This window comes from Macaca thibetana, chromosome 14 (assembly GCF_024542745.1).
Source record: "Macaca thibetana thibetana isolate TM-01 chromosome 14, ASM2454274v1, whole genome shotgun sequence".
Lineage (NCBI taxonomy): Eukaryota > Metazoa > Chordata > Mammalia > Primates > Cercopithecidae > Macaca > Macaca thibetana.
The window spans coordinates 57,651,720-57,674,811 of NC_065591.1; the positions used below are offsets into that span (position 1 = coordinate 57,651,720).

Sequence of the window (23,092 nt, forward strand, 5' to 3'; positions counted from 1 at the left end):
GCCCAGGCTGGATGGAGTGCTGTGGCGCGATCTTGGCTCACTGCAAGCTTTGCCTTCACTGTAAGCTCCGCCTTCCGGGTTCACGCCATTCTCCTGCCTCAGCCTCCCAAGTAGCTGGGACTACAGGTGCTCACCACCAAGCCTGGCTAATTTTTTGTATTTTTAGTACAGACGGGGTTTCACTGTGTTAGCCAGGATAGTCTGTATCTCCTGACCTCATTATCTGCCCACCTTGGCCTCCCAAAGTGCTGAGATTACAGGAGTGAGCCACTGCACCCGGCCAAGGAATTTTAATTTTAAGAATTTTGATTTTTAAATATTTTAGGTTGATTTATATAATTAGTCAATATATCTATTCACTATATCCTTTTCCCTAAGCAAGATTAAAACTTCAGGTCAGGCACGGTGGCTCATGCCTGTAATCCCAACATTTTGGAAGGCCAAGGTGGGCAGATCACCTGAGACAAGGAGTTCGAGACCAGCCTGGCCAACATGCTGAAACCCTGTCTCTACTAAAAATACAAAAATTAACTGGGTGTGGTGGCTCGTGCCTGTAGTCCCAGCTACTTGGGAGGCTGAGGCATGGGAATTGCTTGAACTCAGGAGGTGGGGGTTGCAGTGAACTGCAGTCCAGCCTGGGCAACAGAGTGAGACGCAGTCTCAAAAAAAAAAAAAGGTAAAACTTCAGTACACTTTTACTTTCTTCTCCCCCAAACCCACTCTCTTGCCTTGTATTATTATCTCTCATGTTGACACTGAGATTTCTTTCCAAACTCATTTTTTTTGCAGCCTGCATCAATAATTATTTGAGTTTAATTATATGATTTCCTTGAGTTTTACATCATCACTTGTGTGTGTGTGTGTGTGTGTGTGTGTGTGTGTGTGATTTCCCTGTGACCTGAATTCATTTTTTTTTTTTTTTTTTTTTTTTTGCTGGAATAGATCCTTGAATAGTTCTCTCAGAGAGAACCTGAGAGCAATAAACTTCCTGAAATCTTGCATGTTTGAAATGCTTTGTTTTGTACTTCATCTCAATGCTAGTTTGACTAGATGTAGTTAAGGTTCAAAATAAACTTTTCTTAGAACTTTGAGGAAATTCTATTGCATTCTATCACAAAGTGTTGCTAAAGAAAATCATGGGATTAGTCTTTTTATTTCTTTAGAGTCAAATTATGTTCTCCCCCTGTGCCCAAAATCTGTAATATTACACCCCATTCTTGATGCTCTGAAACTTACCATGGGAGGAATCTGGATTTGTGCCTCTGTAACATTCACCATGCTTGTCACTCAATGGGACTTTTAAATCTGAAGACTTTTGTGTTTCTTAAGCTGTGTGAAATGTTCTTAAAGTCATCTTTGTTTTCGCTCCTCCATTCTTTCTATTTTCTCCTTTTGGAACTCTATTTAAATAAATAGGGGTTGAGTTTCTGAATATATCTTTTGCATGTCCACTTTTCTCTTTTATTTTCCAAATCTTTCCTTTTTGTTCTGCTTTTAGGTGGTAAAAACAAAGTTTAGTTTTCTAGCCCATCAGTCCCTTCTTCAATCATGTCTATTCCCTTTTTAAGCCCATTTTTTATCTAATAAGTTTCAAGGGGGCGGAGCAAGATGGCCGAATAGGAACAGCTCCAGTCTCCAACTCCCAGCGCGAGCAACACAGAAGACAGGTGATTTCTGCATTTTCAACTGAGGTACCGGGTTTATCTTACTAGGGAGTGCCTGACAATCAGTGCTGGTCAGCTGCTACAGCCCAACCAGCAAGAGCTGAAGCAGGGTGAGGCATCGCCTCCCCTGGGAAGTGCAAGGGGGAAGGGAATCCCTTTTCCTAGCCAGGGGAACTGAGACACACAACACCTGGAAAATTGGGTAACTCCCACCCCAATACTGCGCTTTACCAAGGATCTTAGCAAACGGGCACACCAGGAGACTATATCCCACACCTGGCCGGGAGGGTCCCACGCCCATGGAGCATCTTTCATTGCTAGCACAGCAGTCTGTGATCTCCCAGCAAGGCAGCAGCGAGGCTGGGGGGGCTGGGGGGCGCCCGCCATTGCTGAGGCTTAAGTAGATAAACAAAGAGGCTGGGAAGCTCGAACTGGGTGGAGCTCACAGCAGCTCAAGCAGTCCTGCCTGTCTCTGTAGACTCCACCTCTGGGGACAGGGCACAGCTAAACAACAACAACAACAACAACAACAAAAAGCAGCTTAAACCTCTGCAGACTCAAACGACTCTGTCTGACAGCTTTGAAGAGAGCAGTGGATCTCCCAACATGGAGCTTGAGATCTGAGAACGGACAGACTGCCTGCTCAAGTGGGTCCCTGACTCCTGAGTAGCCTAACTGGGAGACATCCCCCACTAGGGGCAAACTGACACCCCACACCTCACACGGTGGAGTACACCCCTGAGAGGAAGCTTCCAAAGCAAGAATCAGACAGGTACACTCGCTGTTCAGCAATATTCTACCTTCTGCAGCCTCTGCTGCTGATACCCAGGCAAACAGGGTCTGGAGTGGACCTCAAGCAATCTCCAACAGACCTACAGCTGAGGCTCCTGAATGTTAGAAGGAAAACTAACAAACAGGAACGACACCCACACCAAAACCCCATCAGTACATCACCATCAGCAAAGACCAGAGGCAGATAAAACCACAAAGATGGGGAAAAAGCAGGGCAGAAAAGCTGGAAATTCAAAAAATAAGAGCGCATCTCCCCCGGCAAAGGAACGCAGCTCATTGCCAGTAACGGATCAAAGCTGGAAGGAGAATGACTTTGACGAGAAGAGAGGAGAAGGCTCCAGTCCATCAAATTCTCTCTCTCTTTTTTTTTTTTTTTTGAGACGGAGTCTCACGCTATTGCCCAGGCTGGAGTGCAGTGGCACCATCTCGGCTCACTGCAAGCTCCGCCTCCCGGGTTCCCGCCATTCTCCTGCCTCAGCCTCCTGAGTAGCTGGGACTACAGGCGCCCGCCACCGCGCCCGGCTAATTTTTTGTATTTTTAGTAGAGACGGGGTTTCACTGTGGTCTCGATCTCCTGACCTTGTGATCCGCCCGCCTCGGCCTCCCAAAGTGCTGGGATTACAGGCTTGAGCCACCGCGCGCCCGGCCAGTCCATCAAATTCTCAGAGCTAAAGGAGGAATTATGTACCCAGTGCAAAGAAACTAAAAATCTTGAAAAAAGAGTGGAAGAATTGATAACTAAAATAATTAATGCAGAGAAGGCCATAAACGAATGGACAGAGATGAAAACCATGACACGAGAAATACGTGACAAATGCACAAGCTTCAGTAACCGACTCGATCAACTGGAAGAAAGAGTATCAGCGATTGAGGATCAAATGAATGAAATGAAGCGAGAAGAGAAACCTAAAGAAAAAAGAAGAAAAAGAAATGAACAAAGCCTGCAGCCTGCAAGAAGTATGGGATTATGTAAAAAGACCAAATCTACGTCTGATTGGTGGGCCTGAAAGTGAGGGGGAAAATGGAACCAAGTTGGAAAACACTCTTCAGGATATCATCCAGGAGAACTTCCCCAACCTAGTAAGGCAGGCCAACATTCAAATTCAGGAAATACAGAGAACGCCACAAAGATACTCCTCGAGAAGAGCAACTCCAAGACACAAAATTGCCAGATTCCCCAAAGTTGAAATGAAGGAAAAAATCTTCAGGGCAGCCAGAGAGAAAGGTCGGGTTACCTACAAAGGGAAGCCCATCAGACTAACAGCAGATCTCTCGGCAGAAACTCTACAAGCCAGAAGAGAGTGGGGGCCAATATTCAACATTCTTAAAGAAAAGAATTTTCAACCCAGAATTTCATATCCAGCCAAACTAAGTTTCATAAGTGAAGGAGAAATAAAATCCTTTACAGATAAGCAAATGCTTAGAGATTTTGTCACCACCAGGCCTGCCTCACGAGAGACCCTGAAGGAAGCAATAAACATGGAAAGGAACAACTGGTACCAGCCATTGCAAAAACACGCCAAAATGTAAAGACCATCAAGGCTAGGAAGAAACTGCATCAACTAACGAGCAAAATAACCAGTTAATATCATAATGGCAGGATCAAGTTCACACATAACAGTATTAACCTTAAATGTAAATGGACTAAATGCTCCAATTAAAAGACACAGACTGGCAAACTGGATAAAGAGTCAAGACCCATCAGTTTGCTGTATTCAGGAGACCCATCTCACATGCAGAGACATACATAGACTCAAAATAAAGGGATGGAGGAAGATCTACCAAGCAAATGGAGAACAAAAAAAAGCAGGGGTTGTAATCCTAGTCTCTGATAAAACAGACTTTAAACCATCAAAGATCAAAAGAGACAAAGAAGGCCATTACATAATGGTAAAGGGATCAATTCAACAGGAAGAGCTAACTATCCTAAATATATATGCACCCAATACAGGAGCACCCAGATTCATAAAGCAAGTCCTTAGAGACTTACAAAGAGACTTAGACTCCCATACAATAATAATGGGAGACTTCAACACTCCACTGTCAACATTAGACAGATCAACGAGACAGAAAGTTAACAAGGATATCCAGGAATTGAACTCATCTCTGCAGCAAGCAGACCTAATAGACATCTATAGAACTCTCCACCCCAAATCAACAGAATATACATTCTACTCAGCACCACATCACACTTATTCCAAAATTGACCACATAATTGGAAGTAAAGCACTCCTCAGCAAATGTACAAGAACATAAATTATAACAAACTGTCTCTCAGACCACAGTGCAATCAAACTAGAACTCAGGACTAAGAAACTCAATCAAAACCGCTCAACCACATGGAAACTGAATAACCTGCTCCTGAATGACTACTGGGTACATAACGAAATGAAGGCAGAAATAAAGATGTTCTTTGAAACCAATGAGAACAAAGATACAACATACCAGAATCTCTGGGACACATTTAAAGCAGTGTGTAGAGGGAAATTTATAGCACTAAATGCCCACAAGAGAAAGCTGGAAAGATCTAAAAGTGACAACCTAACATCACAATTAAAAGAACTAGAGAAGCAAGAACAAACACATTCAAAAGCTAGCAGAAAGCAAGAAATAACTAAGATCAGAGCAGAACTGAGGGAGATAGAGACACAAAAAACCATCCAAAAAATCAATGAATCCAGGAGTTGGTTTTTTGAAAAGATCAACAAAATTGATGGACCACTAGCACGACTAATAAAGAAGAAAAGAGAGAAGAATCAAATAGACGCAATAAAAAATGATAAAGGGGATATCACCACCGACCCCACAGAATTACAAACTACCATCAGAGAATACTATAAACACCTCTATGCAAATAAACTAGAAAATCTAGAAGAAATGGATAATTTCCTGGACACTTACACTCTCCCAAGACTAAACCAGGAAGAAGCTGAATTCCTGAATACACCAATAGCAGGCTCTGAAATTGAGGCAATAATTAATAGCCTACCAATGAAAAAAAGTCCAGGACCAGATGGATTCACAGCTGAATTCTACCAGAGGTACAAGGAGGAGCTGGTACCATTCCTTCTGAAACTATTCCAATCAATAGAAAAAGAGGGAATCCTCCCTAACTCATTTTATGAGGCCAACATCATCCTGATACCAAAGCCTGGCAGAGACACAACAAAAAAAGAGAATTTTTGACCAATATCCCTGATGAACATTGATGCAAAAATCCTCAATAAAATACCGGCAAACCGGATCCAGCAGCACATCAAAAAGCTTATCCAACACGATCAAGTGGGCTTCATTCCTGGGATGCAAGTCTGGTTCAACATACGCAAATCAATAAACATAATCCAGCATATAAAAAGAACCAAAGACAAAAACCACATGATTATCTCAATAGATGCAGAAAAGGCCTCTGACAAAATTCAACAGCCCTTCGTGCTAAAAACTCTCAATAAATTAGGTATTGATGGAACATATCTCAAAATCATAAGAGCTATTTATGACAAACCCACAGCCAATATCATACTGAATGGGCAAAAACTGGAAAAATTCCCTTTGAAAACTGGCACAAGACAGGGATGCCCTCTCTCACCACTCCCATTCAACATAGTGTTGGAAGTTCTGGCTAGGACAATCAGGCAAGAGAAAGAAATAAAAGGTATTCAGTTAGGAAAAGAAGTCATATTGTCCCTGTTTACAGATGGCATGATTGTATATTTAGAAAACCCCATCGTCTCAGCCCAAAATCTCCTTAAGCTGTTAAGCAACTTCAGCAAAGTCTCAGGATACAAAATTAATGTGCAAAAATCACAAGCATTCTTATACACCAGTAACAGACAAACACAGAGCCAAATCATGAATGAACTTCCATTCACAATTGCTTCAAAGAGAATGAAATACCTAGGAATCCAACTTACAAGGGATGTAAAGGACCTCTTCAAGGAGAACTACAAACCACTGCTCAGTGAAATAAAAGAGGACACAAACAAATGGAAGAACATACCATGCTCATGTGTAGGAAGAATCAATATCGTGAAAATGGCCATACTGCCCAAGGTAATTTGTAGATTCAATGCCATCCCCATCAAGCTACCAATGAGTTTCTTCACAGAATTGGAAAAAACTGCTTTAAAGTTCATATGGAACCAAAAAAGAGCCCGCATTGCCAAGACAATCCTAAGTCAAAAGAACAATGCTGGAGGCATCACGCTACCTGACTTCAAACTATACTACAAGGCTACAGTAACCAAAACGGCATGGTACTGGTACCAAAACAGAGATATAGACCAATGGAACAGAACAGAGTCCTCAGAAATAATACCACACATCTACAGCCATCTGATCTTTGATAAACCTGAGAAAAACAAGAAATGGGGAAAGGATTCCCTATTTAATAAATGGTGCTGGGAAAATTGGCTAGCCATAAGTAGAAAGCTGAACCTGGATCTTTTCCTTACTCCTTATACGAAAATTAATTCAAGATGGAGTAGAGACTTAAATGTTAGACCTAATACCATAAAAACCCTAGAAGAAAACCTAGGTAATATCATTCAGGACATAGGCATGGGCAAGGACTTCATGACTAAAACACCAAAAGCAACAGCAACAAAAGCCAAAATTGACAAATGGGATCTAATTAAACTAAAGAGCTTCTGCACAGCAAAAGAAACTACCATCAGAGTGAACAGGCAACCTACAGAATGGGAGAAAATTTTTGCCGTCTACTCATCTGACAAAGGGCTAATATCCAGAACCTACAAAGAACTCAAACAAATTTACCAGAAAAAAACAAACAACCCCATCAAAAAGTGGGCAAAGGATATGAACAGACACTTCTCAAAAGAAGACATTCATACAGCCAACAGACACATGAAAAAATGCTCATCATCACTGGCCATCAGAGAAATGCAAATCAAAACCACAATGAGATACCATCTCACACCAGTTAGAATGGCAATCATTAAAAAGTCAGGAAACAACAGGTGCTGGAGAGGATGTGGAGAAATAGGAACACTTTTACACTGTTGGTGGGATTGTAAACTAGTGCAACCATTATGGAAAACAGTATGGCGATTCCTCAAGGATCTAGAACTAGAAGTACCATATGACCCAGCCATCCCATTACTGGGTATATACCCAAAGGATTATAAATCATGCTGCTCTAAAGACACATGCACACGTATGTTTATTGCAGCACTATTCACAATAGCAAAGACTTGGAATCAACCCAAATGTCCATCAGTGACAGACTGGATTAAGAAAATGTGGCACATATACACCATGGAATACTATGCAGCCATAAAAAAGGATGAGTTTGTGTCCTTTGTAGGGACATGGATGCAGCTGGAAACCATCATTCACAGCAAACTATCACAAGAACAGAAAACCAAACACCGCATGTTCTCACTCATAGTTGGGAACTGAACAATGAGATCAGTTGGACTCAGGAAGGGGAACATCACACACCGGGGCCTATCACAGGGAGGGGGGAGGGGGCAGGGATTGCATTGGGAGTTATACCTGATGTAAATGACAAGTTGATGGGTGCTGACGAGTTGATGGGTGCAGCACACCAACATGGCACAAGTATACATATGTAACAAACCTGCACGTTATCCACATGTACCATAGAACTTAAAGTATAATTAAAAAAAAAAAAGTTTCAAATATTTTTCAGTCACCACAATTTAAAGTATTTACAGTACATAATTAACTAATCATCTTAGTAATGTGTGTTTCTATTAATTGAAGTAATTTTAACATTTTTTGTTTTGGTTTTGTGATCTGTTTTATTAGGTATTATCTCTTGTTAATGAAATTAAGTTTCTTTCTTTCTTTCTTTTTTCTTTCTTTTTGAGACAGGGTTTCACTCTATCACCCAGGCTGGAGTGCAGTGGTGCAATCACGGTTCACTGCAGCCTCAACCTGCTGGGCCAAGAGATCCTCCTGCCTCAGCCTCCTGAGTAGCTGAGGCTCGTACCACCATGCCTGCTAATTAAAAAAAAATTTTCTGTAGAGACAGAGTCTCGTCACGTTTCCCAGGTTGGTCTGGAACTCTTGGGCTCAACTGATGCTCCTGCCTTGGCCTCCCAGAGTGTTGAGATTACAGGCATGAGCCATTGCACCTGTCCAGTTTCTCTCTTTTAAGGCATACAATTTCCTCAAATGCTTGGTGGTTTTTGATTGCCATCTCACCTTTTGATTGGTAATTTCCCTGTATTTACCTATGTATGTGGTTTCTGATCAGCCTTCCTTTATCATTTGGAGGAGTAGAACATGCCATGTGGGTATGTCGATAATTAAAAAATATTTTTTTGATTGTTGGTGCAATCCATTCATCTTGGTTTGCCCACCCTACCTGGAAAATTACCCTGAGTCTCTGTTCCTAGGGTCCACACTCACTACTTTAATTCCACAGGGAATGAGCTTGTGCTCAGCATAAGCAGAGGAAAAGGGATTGGTCAACCATTGGCAATACCTTATTTAATCATTTTGATGACTATCTCTAACGCCTCTTCCTTTTGCTTGTATCTACTGATTCTGAACTTAGAGTTCCACTTCTAACTCTTCTGATATGATTTTATGTTGAGGTTTTCCCTATTTTTTTCTCTATCAATTTAATTACATAATAATATCTGCAAAAAATCATACTTTTTGATGATTTTGTTTTGTTTCTTCATTTTAGCATTTTCTTCCTTATTGTCTCCTCCTAATCTTAGCATATTGCCTGGACTAGGACTTTTAGAATACAACTTCCAACCAGCCTGCCATAAGTGGGTAACAGATGTGCTGAGATGGCCAGAATTTTAATGCCTATTGCTTCTAGGCACAAGTAAAATTTTTCTTTCACACTACTGTGCCATGCAACATTATCATTTTCCAAGTATTCTATGGTGTGAAAAATATTGGGAAGTATTACTCTATAACAGTTGGGAAAACAATTCCTTCATTTAGCTTTTTCAAATTATTTGTTATACAATGGTTATAGTATCAAGCTGAACCTAGCGAATTACTTTAATTTGTGGTTGTACATCTTTTCCTTATTTTAATTTTATGTTTTTTTCCTTTCTCTTTTTATATCTCTTTTCTTTCTTTTTCTTTTCTCCCTTGGATAGACTTATCCAGGATGTGCCAAGTATTGGTTATTGCAAAGAAGTAGATATTTCCTCATTAAATCAAGTATACTGGTTTTCTGTAATTTATTTAATTCATGCTTTTATATGTGTTAATTCATTTCTACCACTTTTTGCTTTATGATTAGTGATATTTTTCTAGCCCCCTTGATTGAATGTTTCATTTTATAAATCACTCTAACTCTAAATTAAATAGTGTTAAGGCTACAAATTTTCTGCAATTTACCACTTTGGACAAATAGTGATATACAATGCATTCCTTTGATGATAGTGATCCATTTCCAGTTATGCCATAAACGAAATATATTTAAAAACTCAAGATATTTATGAGAGGCATTCATTTTCAAGTACTTAGAATTTTTTTCTATTTTCTGTTATCAATTTTCAGTTTTAATTTATTTTGAGAAACACTGTGCTCTATATGACTTCTATCTTTAGAAATTTATTAAAAACTTCTTTGCAGCCAAATCTGTGGTCAATTTGTGTGTGTCATAAGCATTTGAAAGGAACATGTGTTCCTACTGGGATCTAAAGTTAAGCACACACTCACCCACATGCATTCACACAAACACATCTAGTGTTTTCTGCTTCATTTTAATGTCCATGAGTCAGTTCACTTGATCATTTACCTGCTGCCACCTGCTGGTCCAGTGGAACTCAGAAGCCCCTGTCCCAGTGGGCTCTTCAGGCAGCCTGTCTGCTCATCTTGGCTGACTCATGGGTCGCTGCCATGACAAAGAGGCCTTAACTGCTGTTGACCCTGGATAGTCTGGGCAGTCAAAATAAAAATGGAGTCAGATGGAAAGTTTCAAGAAATATCAGATAGAATTGCTCACTTAGTGATTGATAGGTCATGGTGATGGCAGCAGCAGGGAGGCATTGCCAGGGCTGCATGCTCCATGGAGCTGGTGGGATCCTTGGACAAGCGGGAGCCCTACCTGTTCTGAGTTGGGGTTGGAGCTCCCAGGGTGCCCCTGCAGCCACCCACACTACAGCTGTAGACCGGAGCCTCCTGCTCCATGGAGCAGGCAGGAGCCCTGCCCTACCAGGTGCAGCTGCAGCAACCAGACCTGTGGCTACAGATCCAGGCGTCCCACTTCATGGAGCAGGAGCAGGAGCCAGACCCTCCCCCTTTCCTGGCATCCCTGAACTGTTGGGGGCTGGGAAGGCCCCCCTGCCCTTGTAGACTCAGAAGTGCCTGCTCCCACTGCCTGCCTGGCTTCTCCCTGCTGTTAGTGCCTGCTCAGTTCTCAGGGAAGTCTGGGTGAGCCTTGGCACCATGAATGGCAGCAGGAGGCAAACAGTTTCCTGGGCAGAAGAGGGCAGTCTCAGTAAGGCCCCACCTTCAGGCGAGGGAGGGCCTGAATTCTGGGGTCTGGGCTGCCAGTCCCGCAAACTGGAGTGGGGGCTTGTGGTGCCTTTTCCAGGACCTGCCACCCATGGCTGCCCATGGACCAATCAGCACACACTTCCTTCCCTCTGAGGCCCATAAAAGCCACGGGCTCAGCCAGGGCCCAGAGAGGATGGAGAGAGGACTGATGATCAGCTGCAGAGAGGAGATACCCTCTCTGCTGAGAGTTGGAGATAATGAGATGACTAGCTGCAGAGGAGCTACCCTCTCTTCTGAGAGCTGTAGAGACCACAGGATGTCCTGCCAGCAGAGAGGAGCCACCCTCTCCAGGGCCTCCTCTCTGCTGAGAGCTGCAGACATCAGGATGACCAGTTGCAGAGAGGAGCTACCTTCTCCAGGCCCTCCTCTCTGCTGAGAGCTGAACACTTGACAGGACTACCTGCCTACAGAGAGGAGCTACCCTCTGTGGGTCTCCTCTGAGCTGTCATAACACTCAGTACGCTCCTCTTCATCTTGTTCAACTTCCACTGGTTTGCGTACCTCATTCTTTCTGGACATAGGACAAGAACTCGGGCAAAGGTGTCACCAGCCAGCCACAGAAGTTTCTGGCCAGAAAAGTGACACCCCAAAGATCCCATTGCAATGGGACATTAGGAAGAGGGAAAAATCAAGAATAAAAAATAATTTATGACAAATATGGAACCAGTCAGCTATGGAATAATTATTTATACATAGTATTCTTTTTAGCTGATTTTCTCGGGCTTCATAAGCATCATCAGGAAGTAATGATAATTTACCTGTTTTGTTCCAATATTTATAGTCTCATAAGTCTGACAGTGGCTAAAATTTCACAGAGTTTTCTAGGTCTTAAGGAGTTAGAAAAGCCTGTTGAAATCTGAGTTATAACAACAAGCCCCCTATGACTCCCAGGGCTTCCAGTGCATTGGCATCATAGAGAATTACAAGAGTTTAGGGTCATCCAGATACAGCTGGAACTCAGTGACCTACTTCCTCTGAGTTCACCTGAAGGAGATATAAATAGGGAGATGTGTCATCTTAATGGGGATCATTCTGATTAGGCATAAAATCTTACTAAGCCAACCCAGAGGAGGTTGCAGGTCCTTGCTAATTTTTGATAGCATTGTGTTCATCCACTTTCTCAGGCAGGGACTACAGGAAATGAAGGTCAACTTGTGGGGACTTTGGAGAGAATTTAATGAAGAGGCTTTGTACCAAGGTGTGGGCAGAGTTAAGGGGAATCATAAGGGATGTTGAGGCACTCAGAGACTAGTAACAACATTAACTAAAAATAAACCCATTAAGACCTTAGGCTTGAAGTGGTGATAAGGAATTAGTGTCACTGAATGGTGGATGTGTGGCAGGGGATTGCCTGGTTAGAGCACTAATGGTAGAGGGACCAGACACTGCCAGAACCACAGTGCAAGGGGGAGCAGGGAGGAAGGCAGAGACTACATCCCCGAACCTATCTTCCCACACTTCCAACCTTTCGCTGGTGCCTTCAATTGGCTAGACCCAACCAGAATGCAGAGATCTAAGAGCCTGTGTGGTGCAGAGTGTGTGTGTGTGTGTGTGTGTGTGTGTGTGTGTGTGTGTGTGTGCATGCATGCATGTGTGCAGCCCTCTGGGACACAGAGCAGACTGGATCAGAGAAGGGCAAGAAAAGATTGTTACCAAGTCAGAAAAAGGATAACCAGAGCATACACTGGTGCTTGTTCCAGTCAGTTGGGACCAGGATACAGGGCGTATTTTATATGCAATATATTGAAAATTGTAGTACCTGAGACAGAAGAATCAACTCAGGATTGCTGTTTTCTGATGTGGACTGTGGATGTGAAAAACACCAGCCAGTAGAGATATAATCATAGCTACATTTTTATTCTGTGAAAACTATATGTTATGAGCATTTGTCTTTTTCATTTATTAACAAATATTTTTCAAAATTTTCATTTTATTTTTGATTTGGCTATATTTTAAATACATAGAACATGTTATTTATTTATTTATTTATTTATTTATTTATTTATTTACTGAGACAGGATCTTTCTCTGTCTTCAAAGCTGGAGTGCAATGGTGCAATTAGGGCTCACTACAGCCTCGACCTCCTGGGCTCAAGCGATCTTCCTACTACAGCTTCATGAGTAACTGGGACTACAGGCGTGTGCCACCATGACTGGCCAATTCTTTACTTTTTGTAGAGATGGGTCTTTCTATATTGCCAAGCTGGTCTCAAACTCTTGGGCTCAAGCAATCCTCCCGCCTTGGCCTCCCAAAGTACTGGAATTTCACAGTGAGCCACTGTGTCCGGACATAGATAGTTTTAAATTGTGCATTAAATCTGTTTTACCTTTGTGATTCTGCCTTTGATACCATGCTTAAAAAGCATTTTCCTACCCCTAAGCATTTATAAATTTCACGTAAATTTCTGGTACTTCATGACTTTTCCAAAAAACCCCTACATTTATTGCACAACTTATTGAAATATCCACATATTTTTAAAATATATTCATCTATATGAGTTTATAAATATTTATATCATATTTCTTATCCTTTATGTGCTTATTATTTTCCTGGGCCAGTGCACTACACTGTTTTAGTTATTACTTTGTTATTGTTGGAATACATTTTAAATCCAGCAAAGAAAAGTTTCTTTCTTTGCTCTTTTTCCTATTTAAAATTTTTATTTTGGAAAATTAACAGAGAAATAAATGCTTTAAAAGGCTAGAAAATACAGACAAGCAATAAAAACAAGGAGAATATCCATATTCCCACTGACTTAGAGAAATGTTGATAATATTTAGTTGTACACTCTCCCAATTTCCTTTTTTTGGTTATAGTCCTTCCAAATTTTATGCATACATATTTTTACTTATAGAAATTGAATTATCTTATATATACTGTTTTGAATCCCTTTATTTGTAATTTAATAGAAGACCATGGGTATTTATTTCTATGCAACTACAGATAGTATCCCATGATATGAATAGCCCTGGATATACTTACACATCCTCCTTTTGATGAGCAATTAAGTTGTTTCCAATTTTTTCCACTATTACACAGAATACTAAAGTGAATATCCTTGCACTTAAATGAATTTTTTTTCTTAAAATCCATTCTTACAAGTGCAATTCTTTGTATAAAAGAAAATTATATTTTTAACTTCTATAAATGTTGCCACATTTCCCTCCAGAAACATTTTACCCCTACTATGTATGAAATTTCCCTTTCCTTCTTAGCCTTACTAGCATGGGGGGTTTTTATGCTTACATTTTAAATCTTGGCTAACCTGATAGGTAAAATTAATATATCAGTATTATTTTGTTTGCATTATTTTGATCATGAATAAAGTTGAGCCTTTTATCCTATATGTATTTTGCTTTAAATGAATGTATGTATATATACACACACAATTAAAAAAATCCTATATTTATATATTTATTTTATATAATAATATATAATATTTAAATATATTTTAAATTGGATGTTTTTTTAGGTTTGTGAGTAATTTTTATACAATATAAATATTAGATTCAATTGAATAGATTTCAAGTACTTTTTAGTTGCCTTAACAGTTTCTTTCCAATATCTCATACAAATATTTAAAACATATATGGGATCAAATATGTCATCATTTTCATTTTGAATCTTGTTCTTGGTGTCATCTCAAGAAAAATCTATCCAAACTAAAGTTCATTAAAACACATTTTTCAATTTTTCCCATAGACACATTTACATTTGGCTATTATGAGCTAGGTATCTAGTATTTTTTTCCCACAAGAATAGTCTAGTCTTATACCACTTTTGAATAACATCTTTTCTGCTGTAACTTCAAATATTTCTTTTATCTTATTTTTAGCTCCCAGCTATACTTTGCTCTTTGCTCTGTTGTCTGGGTCTGTTCTGTTTCATTGATCTATTTTTCTATTTCTAGGTGGCTTCCACAAAAAGTTGTTTTTTGAGGCAGTTCATTGGCTAGCCAGAAATCCTAAAACACAAACCCATTCTGATTAGTTAGTTAATTAGGATAATCCCAGCTGAGAGATGTTGAAGGGCTGCAGACACTGAATTCAGTTGTTATCCAAGTCAGCTGGAATATCCTGTAATCCTTTAGCAGTGTGAGTGCAATCCTCTCACAATCTCCTGTCTCCACTTTAAAGTCTTAGCCTTAATTACTTCATTTTCTTTCACATGGTGAGAATTTTGTACTGCTTTGCCCTCGCTCCTGTAATACTTTTATTTTTCTTGTAAAGAAACCTCATGGCAATAGTGGAGATTTGCACAGGCCCTAAGAGCCATTGATAACAATATCATTCTTCGACACTGTATCGTTACAGATCTCTGTACCTCCCTGACTTTCATCTCCACAGAAAGTAAAATTTTCACAGTGATAGACATTTGTAATGCTTTTTAAAGGCACTGGTTCTGGTGGACACCGAGAGTCAATTTTTGTTTTCTGCTCATGGAAAGGACAACAACATACCTGGACAGAAATGCCTCGAGGATGTACTGAAGGCCCCTCTCACTTTTCATAGGTACTGAAGGCAGATTTAACAGACATTTATTTCCCCCAAGGGTCGACTCTCTTGCAGTATGTTGATAACCTTCTTTGTTCTCCTTGTAAAGAGGCTTCTGAACATGATAGTGTTTATATCCTTAAAATCCTAGCAGACAAAAGCCATAAAGTTTCCAGAGAAAATTTCAATTTACCAAGGCATGTCAAATATTTCAGATACTTGATATTAAACTAGGGACCTCTCTTGGATCCTGATAGACTTAAAAGCTTACATGGTTTGGATCTGTGTCCCACAAAATCTCATGTCAAATTGTAATCCCCAATGTTGGTGGTAGAGCCTGGTGGGAGGTGATTGGATAATAGGGGTGGGATTTTTCATGACTGGTTTAGCACCATCCTCTTGATACTGTCCTCGGGATAGTGAGTGAGTCTTCATAAGATCTGGTTGTTTAAAAAAGTGTGTAGCACCTTCCTGTCTGCTGCCCCCCTTCCTCCTGCTCTGCCCAGGTGACATGCCTGCTCCCTCTTTGCCTTCCGCCATAGTTGTAAGTTTCCTGAGGCCTCTCCAGAAGCCAAGCAGATGTCGCTATGCTTCCTGAACAGCCCACAGAACTGTGAGTCAATTAAGCCTCTTTTCTTTGTAAATTACTCTGTCTCAGGTATTTCTTTGTAGCAATGTGAGAAGGGACTAATACAAAAGCATTTTAAGATTTCCTCAACCTCAGACTAAGAGACAGTCACAAGGGTTTTTGGGACTGGCAGAGTACTGTTGAAACTGGATATCTAATTTTTCTTAATAGCTCAATCATTATATATCCTTCTGAAACTTAATAAGCTAGAGCCTCTGGACTGGGAAGAGAATGCTTGTATAGTCACCTTTCAATTAAAATAAGGACTTCTAGGTCGTCCTGCCTTAGCGCATCCCAATTATCAGCTCCCCTTCCTCCTTTCTAGTGAATGAAAGAGAAGAAAATGCATTAGGGGTTCTTAACTGAAAACATGGAGATTAACACACACCCCTTGGATGTTACAGCCAGCAGTTAGATTCAGTAGCTAAGGGACTCCCTTCCTGCATGGGAGCTGTATTAGGCACTGTGGCTTTAACTAAATCTATGTTCCTCACGCTGTAGAAGCTTTAATCAATTCTCTTAATACTCAATATCTTTCTGCAAGCAGAGTCACTTTTTATGAGATCTTGCTGTTGACTTCTCATAGTATTATTTCTCATTTCAATAATCATAATTCAGCAACTTGCCATCTCTTATTCAATGACGAGACACCTCATAACTGATTAAATCTAACTGACCAGCTACTAAAACCTAGAGCTGATTTACAGGAAACACCTACACCAAATGCAGAATTTTCATAGTTTACTGATGGATCATATATGTCAGTTAATGAAGGAAAGTATCTTGCTGGATGTACTATTATCATCACCCTTCTTAAGCAATTGAAGCAGCCGTGTTGTCAGTGGCTACTTCAGCCCAGCAAGCAGAACTTTATCCCCTAACTGGGGCTTGTATCCTGGTGAAAGGTAAACCTGAAAATCTTCACAGAGCCAGCTGTTATGCCTTGGGGTTGTTTAAGATTTTGGTTGCTTCAGATGCAAAGAGGATTTCTAACTTCTGAAGGGAATCAAATTAAAAATGGAGCTTTTGTCAAAAATTTATTAAATTCAACTCAACTTCTCTTTGCCTTGGCCATAATCACAATTCTTGGGCACTGAAAATTGGAATCTCTTGAGGATAAAGGAAACAACTTGCCTGCTCACGCACCACAAAATGGCTATGTTGAGTTCCACTAAGACTGAAAACCTTATTTATAGTGAATATTAATTATTTCCCCCAAAAGAATGTAAATAATGTTGTTAAAGTGGCTCAGTCTCAAGCCCCACATAAATAACATTATTTTGGGATTAAAAACAATTGCATTTTTTTGCCCAACAAATTTATGATATGGTCCAATGATAAACCAGTATGATGAGAATCTATAAAAAATTCCTACCTGAAATGACACATCAGATGACTTACTGAACAACTGATAGACTTACAAGTTTTATGAAACTGTATTGGTGGGGAAACGTTTTAGGATCGCCAAAGAGGTACAACTGACTTGTACTGCTTTGCCAAAATTCAATCCAGGGAAACAGTTCAGAGTTCCAGTCATTTTGACCTGCCTAATTGACCCTTTTTTCTTTGGAAAATGGATTTCATTCAGTTACTTCCTTCTCAAGGTTATAAATATGTTCTCAGTATAATTTGTATGTTTTCTCACTGGGTTGAAACATTTCCTTGCCAACCTGCCACTACCTCAGCTGTTACAAAACAGTTATTAGAAAAGATTATTCCTACATGGGGTATACTATTAGAGTTACATAGTGACTGATAATCTCACTTCATTGGCCATATTACAAAACAAATTTGCAAAGTTTGGCCCATATTACAATACTTGCATTGGGTTTACCGTCCACAATCTTTCAGACTGGTGGAAAGAGCAAATGACATTATCAAAACTTAGCTGTCAAAATTTGTGGAAACATTAAAATTTCTCTGGCCAAAGGCACTTTATCTAGTCCTATTGAATCTAAGGTCTGCACCTTTTATAAAACATAAGTTGTCACCTTTTGAAATTATCACTGGATGATTGATGCATTTAGCCCTCTTTCCTTTGTTATTCAATTGACTAAAGGAGACATTCTCCAATATTACAAAGGAATAATTAAGGCTATAGACAAAAAATCATACGCTGGTAGACAATCTTCCCACATTGTGCTTCTGGGATATGAAAATACCAAACATCACAACCTTTAGTCTAGTGATTTTGTCTGTTGGAAGAGACATTTACAAAACAATTTCCTTCAATCTTGGTGGCAAGGTTCATATCAGGTACTCCTTCCCAATCCACATCCTGCCAAACTAAAAGATGTTGGCGCTTAGATTCATGTTTCTCATTTAAAGGATTCTCTTACCTCCTGCTGTAATTCAGAAACAATCAAAGACTTGAGGCTAAAAATGACCCAGAAGTGAAGCATATGTCAGCTGAAGTTGACTGATCATCCAAGAACACCCCGACTAGACTTGTATATGACTCAGATCCCTGAAATATTGAGCCACTTATATGTTGCCTTCTCTATATTCTGGTTTTCGCCTTCTACTCTCTTGCGCAACAGAGTTACCTCATGGCCAAGCAGAGGGTGTTTTCACTGTCACCAATACCTACTATTATACTTGAATAAATGCTTCTAACAAAGTAGAGACTGAGTAGGTAAAATCTATGAACATGTTAATTAGCTAAATGGAAAACCCACCATTAAAATGTTTGGCTTTTTGATCTGTATAGCTGACTACCCTTTATAGTCAAAATCTGGCTAAAATTCCATCCAAAATACTTGTCACTTAGAAGCTCAGCATGGTCTATCAAGCCTATGATTCAGAAAAGACATCTTATTTGATAACTTTTTTTTTGGACCAAACCTTGCTTGAGAATTCTCTTCTCAAAATCTCTTTGTGACTCAAATGTGGCCCAATATAGCCATACACTTCTTAGAACTTGTAACTCCCAATAAGAAACACGAATCCCTTGGTCACATTCATCTCAGCAATGAGGGACAAAATAAGACTTGCCAATTGATCTGCAATGCTTTCTGAAGAAAGTTCTTGATCAAAAGGGGGAAATGTGAAAAAAAGGAAGTTATTAAGGCTAAAGCTTTAAAGTGGAGTCAGGAAATTGCAAGAGGGTTACACTCACGGCTGTTAAAGGTCAAACAACAAGATGTTTCAATAGCGTTGGATAACAACTGAATTCAGTATCTATTAATGTTAGCTTTCAACAACTCAGCTGGGAGTATCCCAATTAACTAACCAATCAGAATGGGTTTGCTATTTAGGATTCGCCCAGCCAATGAGCTGTCTCCAGAAACATCTTTGTTTTTGGTGGAAATCACCTTTAAAAAACTTTTCTAGCCGCATATTATATGATTAAATGTACATGAAATGTTGAGAATAGCAATTGCTAATGTATTTTCTGTTTCTATGGACTTGTCTATTCTGGACATTTCATATATATATGTAGTCATATAATATATGACCTTTTATCTCTGTTTTCTTTCACTCAGCATAATATTTTCAAGGTTCATGCATGTGTAGCATGTGTCAATACTTCATTCTGTTTTATGCCTGAATAATTGTCTACTATATAGATATACTACATTTTAAAATATATTTGTAAGTTGAACATTTAAGTTGTTTCCATTTTTTGGCTATTATGAATAATGCTGCTATGAATGTTTGTGCACAATTTTTGTGTGTGTGAACATGTATTTTTAGTTTTTTTTGGTATAGTTCTATGGGTGAACCTCCTGGATCATATGTTAACTGTATGTTTAACTTTTTGAAGAATTGTCAAACTCTTTTCTAAAGTAACTACTTCAGCTATGCCTCATAAATTTTGACAGCTATATTTTAATTTTAATTTATTTAAAATTATTTTCTAATTTCTCTTTGATTTCTTCTTTGACCTATTGGTTATTTATGGGTGTGTTATGTACCACATATTTGTGAAACTCCAGATTTTTTTGTTATTGGTTTCTAATAGTATTCCATTGTGGTTATAGAACGTATCTTGTAATTTCTATCCTTTTAAATTTACTGAGGTTTCTTTTTTGGTACAGCATATGGTCTTTCTTGGAGAATATTTTATGTGCACTTGAGGATAATCCTTTTACTTTTAATCTATTTGAATTTTTGAATTTAAAGTGTATATCCTGTATATACACTGATATTTCTATATTATTATAGAATAATATATTTATTATATAAAGAACCATTATAACAGAATAATAAAGGCAAATAACACAATTTAAAAGTGGACAAAGGATTTGAATAGTAATTTCTTTGAAGAAAGTATGCAAATGACCATTGGTCATTTGAAAAGCACATGAAAAGATACTAAACATTGTTAAACATTAAGGAAATGCAAATCAAAACCACACTTAAAAGAGTTCCACTTCCATGACAGCATGGTGAGCTCCGAAGTCCCACCTTAAAGAACTAAAAATATATGTTCACACAAAAACTTGTATACAAACATTCATAGCAGCATCATTCATAATAGCCAAAAATGGAAACAATCCAAATGCTCAACTTATAGATATATAAAGAAAATGTAGTGTATCTATATAGTAGACAATTATTCAGGCATAAAATGGAATGAAGTACTGACACATGCTACAACATGGATGAACTTTGAAAACATTTGTATCCTGTATATACATTTAAAGTGTATATCCTGTAGATAGCATAGAGTTAGATCTTGTGTGTGTGTGTTTTTAAAATGCAGTCTGTGATTCCTGCCTTTTGACTGGATTGTTGGATACATTCACATTTAATGTTATTATTGATATAGTTGGATTTATCTCTGCCATTTTAGTTTTCGTGTCCTGTATGTCTTGCATGCTTTTGTTTCTCAATTTCTTCTTTATTGCCTTATTTGTTAGGGCAAGAGTGATCAGGGCCCCATAATTCACAATGATACTATGCCTAAGGTAGATCCTCCATCCCGAAGGTGGGGGCTTGGTGGAAGAAGGGAGCCCTGACCTCTCACCTGGAGCTGACTTCTCACCTGAAACTTAGCTTCAGAAAGCAGTAACTAGGCATAGGAGAAGAAATGCTGAAATCCCCCCTCTTCTAGGAAGTTAGCCCTCCAACTGGAAGCTGGGAGGAAAGAGAGCCCTGTGTTCTTCACCTCATCAGTTTGGAGTAGAGTTTGTCTCTTGATGAACTTGGATAGGGGAGGGAGGGAGCAGGTCTTGTTTTGAATACCACAGAATCTTACTGTTCTTATTAAGTTTTAGTAGATTTTCCAGAATAAAAATTTTTAAAAATTTTGTTGTATACCCTTAGAAGCATTTCCAGAGACTAAATCATTGTGTTTTCAAATACAACTTTCACCTGTTTTGCTGGGGGGTTGGACTTTGGAGCTCACCATGCTGTCACACAGGAAGTAGAACTCTTTTCATTGTGGTTTTCATTTTCATTTCCTTGATATTTAATGATGTTTAGTATCTTTTCATGTGCTTTTCAAAGGACCAATGGTCATTTGCATACTTTCTTCAGAGAAATGTCTATTCAAATCCTTTGCCCATTTTCAAATTGTGTTATTTGTCTTTATTATTCTGTTGTAATGGTTCTTTATATATTCTAGATACTAGGCTCCTCAGATATATGATTTGTAAATATTTTCTCCCTTTCATTGGGTTGTATTTTCATTTTCTTGATAGTGTCCTTCAAACCACAAAAGTTTTTAGTTTTGATGCATTCCTGTGTATATATTTGATTGTTTGTGCTTTAGGTATTATAGCTAAAAACATGTTGTCTAATGCAAGATCACAAAGATTTACACCTATGCTTTCTTTTAAGATTTTATAGTGTTAGCTCTTACATTCAGATCTTTGATCCATTTTGAATTAATATTTGTATATAGTGTGAGGTAGAAGTCCAAGTTCATTCTTTTGCACATGGATATTCAGTTATCTCAGCATCATTTGTTAAAATGTTTTAAAATTTCAATGGAAATTATTTAAATATATAAGAGAAATAGATGATAATCATATTTGTAATATTGAATTTTCTCATGTGAAACATTTCTGTTTATTCAGATACTTATATTTGTGTGTAAAGTTTTATCATTTGTTTGCTTGCTTGTTTTAACATAAGTTTTGAATATTTCTTTTGATGCTGTATTTGTTGTTATCATTAATGGGATCATTATGCATTATATTAAAATTTTCAAAAATTTTGTCTTTATCGAAGTCAAAATTGCACATTTTAAGATTAATTTAATTTTAAAAGTTAAAAATTAGTGTACTCAGTCTCCCTTCTCCCTTTTAACTTTTCTCCTACCCCACAGTTGGCCATTTTAAATTATTTTTTAGCTGAACAGTTTATTTATCATTATATCTTTAAAAATCAAGCTTGCATTATTTCTTATTTTTTTTGGTTTAAGCACTATCCATTGACTTCCTGTTATAAAAGATGAGTATGTTCCTCTCTTTCCTCTCTCTCTCCCACTCTACACAGCTAATTTCTTGTTATTTCACTCCTGATATTACTACTTTTTAATATAGATTAGATCAATATTTAGTTTTAAATTATCATGACTATGTATATAATTCAAAACTGAGATATGTAGTAAATAATGACTTTTTTTAAACCTGAGCCAACTTTACTAAATAACTTTCTATGTTTTCTGTAGTTAACTAGGAAACTATACTGCTAATTCAATCTCCAAATTCTTCTCCTCTGGTTGTTTAAAAATTCTCTCAGTATGTTCATTCATATCAGATATTCTATGAATTTCATCATTTTAGAGAGTCCCTGGTGTTTTCTCACTGGTGTTTCCTAATGTGCTTCCATGCCTATTTGAAGCATATCTATTATCTTGGAGTCTTCTTCACTTTTATCTTGGGAGTGTCTCTGGTATTTAATGTCCTTATTGATTCAGTCTCCTATTTTGATGAAGCACATTTTCAAGTTGTTTCCTGAGAAAGGGTGTGTGGGAGGTAAACATTTTCATATCTTGTTCATCTAAAAAGCTCTGCATTCTACCCTGGCCCTTGGATAGTTATAGA

At 38.6% G+C, this 23,092-nt stretch overlaps 1 protein-coding gene across 1 annotated transcript in view; it reads right to left on the reverse strand.

Annotated features, from left to right (window-relative positions):
- RPL27A (ribosomal protein L27a) overlaps positions 1 to 23,092 on the reverse strand; it is a 1,008,958-nt gene that overhangs the window by 833,174 nt on the left and 152,692 nt on the right. The window lies entirely within an intron of this gene.